The following is a 3710-nucleotide window of genomic DNA, read 5'->3' as shown; positions in this document are numbered from 1 at the left end:
CAGACGAGGCCGGCAGGACAGCGCCAAGGAACTTTCCCAGGGGACAAATCTCAATAAATATTTTCTCAGGGCTAACCCTACCGGAGTGATTCGAGCAAAGTTACCGGGCCCTAGGCTGGTCGACGTCTGCATGACTCTGTGAGGAGGAGCCCGTGTCTGGGGCTGGGTGCTCCCGCCCTCACCTGGGCCCAGGAGCCCTCACCTGCTGCCCCCCAGCCTTGAGCTGTTCTCTTCCTGGGTGCAGGGAGCTGGCCGGGGGGCTCCTGTTCTGGCAGCTGTGGGGTGGTGGACATGCACGAGCACGGCCTCCCTGCTCCCTCTCCCATAGCCCCAGGCACCTCCAAGACGCCTCTCAAAGCCCTTGCGGGCCTCGGCTTAGTCTATAGACTCTGGAGTATTGCTTTCTCTCCCCACTGGCGTCCTGCTTATTTATACCCGGGCAAGCCGTCCTCTCAGAGCAGGCAGAGGGCACTTGCTAAGACACAAGAGAACCGGGATACCTCTGTGCTCGGGAGGCTTGAGGCTCCCTGTGCGCACGGGTACTCTAGCTGGCACCCCCGCACTCTGCGGTTTTGCCCAAGCATTTCCAGGCATCTCTCCCATACCCCTGCGGCCCCCCATGTTCTCCTTAGCACTTTCACCAGATTCTTCACGCAGGCGGAGGGGCCTCATGTGGGTCTGACCCCATGACTTGGCTCTCTCTGGAAATGAAACGGGAAAAGCCGGTGTTCAGGCTGCCTGTCACCACCAGAACCAATCAGTAGAGACAAGGATTGCATCTTTATGGGTGTGATCTGAGAAGACAGTGGGTTATGTACCCTAAAAAGAGTGTCTTGCATCTCAGATCAAGCCGACCCTGTTTATAAGGAGAAGAAAAGTGTAGGTAAAGGGTTTGGAATTGAGGGGAAAACAGGTGAGGGGTGTGAAATTCAGGGGCAAAGGTGAATGGGATAGAAGCTGCAGTCCAGGGATTTTCCCAGCATCCCTTCACCTGCTGACGGGTGATTCTTTTCTTTCTTTTTTTCTTTATTGTTGAAAGTATTACATATGTCTCCTTTTTCCCCCGTTGACCTCTCCCAGCCCATCCCTGTTTTTTCTTTTTAAGTACATTTTTATTGATTTTAGAGAGGAAGAGAATGGGAGATAGGAACACCAGTGATAAGAATCACTGATCGGCTGCCTCCTGCACGCCCCCTATTGGGGATTGAGCCCACAATCCCGAGCATGTGGCCTGACCAGGAATTGAACACTGTGACCTCCTGATTCAGAGGTTGACGCTCAACCACTGAGGCACGCAGGCCAGGCCTGAACGGTAACTCTATCTGTGCCCTGGGCGGTGGACATTCTTCCCCTGGAGCACATGGCTCAGATCCCGCCTTGCAGTCCTCCTGGGGCGCAGAGGTCGAAGCGCATGTGGGTCTCATGAAGTCAGGGCAGGTCCAGTCACACATTTCAGGCCATGGAGCAATAGCTTTCTACATGCAGGTTACTGAGCCTACTAACTGTATATCTGAAGCTAAAAATTTTTTAACTTCTTGAGTTTCCATCAGAAATTCCCTCCCTCTGTATCACGATCTCACTCATATGTGGACTCTAATGAACAAAATAAACTGATGAACAAAATAGATCCACTGACATAGAGGCATGGAACAGACTGTGGAATCTCAGAGGGAAGGTAGAGGTGGGTGGGTGGGAAGAGATCAACCAAAGAATTTGTATGCACATATGGACACAGACAATAGAGTGGCGAAGGCCTGGTATGGGAGGGGGATGGAAGGGGTCAATGGGGGCGGGGGAAGGGGACATATGTAATACTTTCTTAAAAATTAAATCTTTATTGTTCAGATTATTACATTTGTTCCTCTTTTTTCCCCCATAGCTCCCCTCCACCCGGTTCCCACCCCACCCTCTGCCCTGACCCCGCCCCCACTGTCCTCATCCATAGGTGCACGATTTTTGTCCAGTCTCTTCCCGCATCTCCCACACCCCATTCCTCCACAAGAAGAGTCAGTCCATTCCCTTTCTATGTCCCTGATTCTATTATAATCACCAGTTTATTCTGTTCATCAGATTATTTATTCACTTGATTTTTCGATTCACTTGTTGATAGATGTGTATTTGCTGTTCATAACTTGTATCTTTACCTTTTTCTTCTTCTTCCTCTTCTTAAAGAATACCTTTCAGCATTTCCTATAATACTGGTTTGGTGGTGATGAACTCCTTTAGCTTTTCCTTATCTGTGAAGCTCTTTATCTGACCTTCAATTCTACATGATAGCTTTGCTGGATAAAGTAATCTTGGTTGTAGGTTCTTGGCATTCATCACTTTGAATATTTCTTGCCACTCCCTTCTGGCCTGCAAAGTTTCTGTTGAGAAATCAGCTGACAGTCATATGGGTACTCCCTTGTAGGTAACTGAGTTTCTTTCTCTTGCTGCTTTTAAGATTCTCTCTTTGTCTTTTGCTCTTGGCATTTTAATTATGATGTGTCTTGGTGTGGTCCTCTTTGGATTCCTTTTGTTTGGGGTTCTCTGTGCTTCCTGGACTTGTAAGTCTATTTCTTTCACCAGGTAGGGGAAGCTTTCTATCATTATTTCTTTAAATAGGTTTTCAATATCTTTCCCTCTCTCTTCTTCTGGCACCCCTATAATTAGGATGTTGGTACGCTTGAAGCTGTCCCAGAGGCTCCTTACACTATCTTCGTATTTTTGGATTCTTTTTTCATTTTGCTTTTCCGGTTGGGTGTTTTTTGCTTCTTTGTATTTCAAATCTTTGACTTGATTCTAGCGATCCTCTAGTCTACTGTTGGAAGTCTGTATAATATTCTTTATTTCAATCAGTGTATGCTTAATTTCTAGTTGGTCCTTTTTCATATCCTCGAGGATCTCACTAAATTTATCGGCGGTTTCTAGAAAACTCTTGAAAAACTTTAAAAGTGTGGTTTTGAACTCTATATCCAGTGGTTTCCTTTCCTTCATTTCTGTCATTTGTGTCCTGTTTCTTTGTCTCCGCATCTGTTATGCTTCGTTGTGTCGATAGAGTGGCTTTCTGTGCTAGGTGTCCTACAGGGCCCAGTGGCTCAGCCTCCCCAATTACCTGAAGTAGACACTCTTGGTGAACCCCCTTGTGGGCTTTGCGCACAGTCTTTTGTAGTTAAGCCTTGATTGTTGTAGGTAACACTGGGAGGGATTGACCTCCAGGCCAATTGAGTGTGAGAATCAGCTGTGTCTGCATTGGGAGAACTTCTGTGCTGGAGACACCCCTCCAGGGAAAGACTTGCTTCAGTGGGGCTTTGGTGCTAACTGAGTCTGCCCCCTGAGTGTGTCCTTTATGGATCCGAAGAGCTGCAATCTGGATGGTCCCACTCTGACCACCGGGCACACTGGCTCCTGGATCTCTAAGGAGGTGCTAATCTAGCTTCTACCTGAGGCTACTCAGCAGGAGCCAGCTGTGAAGCAATGCAAGTTGCCTGAGGCCTTGGTCCAGCTGCAGTTTGTTAGGTAATTTTCAGATTGCAAAGGGTCAGGCCTTTCATATGCAAAAGCCTCCATGCGTGGCTTGGGTGGGGCATGGTCCCAGGGGATCAACAGGGCGGAGCAAGCAGCTATGGCTGCTCTCAGTCCTGCCCTCAGAGGCCCAGCTTCTCAGTGTTCCATTAATCGCTGCAAGCACCTCTGAGAGAAAGCTGCCCTCGAGTTCCAACCGTCAGACA

The sequence above is a fragment of the Myotis nattereri genome, assembly GCF_964212035.1.
Source record: "Myotis nattereri genome assembly, chromosome: 16".
Lineage (NCBI taxonomy): Eukaryota > Metazoa > Chordata > Mammalia > Chiroptera > Vespertilionidae > Myotis > Myotis nattereri.
The sequence above is the reverse complement of the archived record's forward strand: the minus strand, read 5'-3'. Positions refer to the sequence as shown.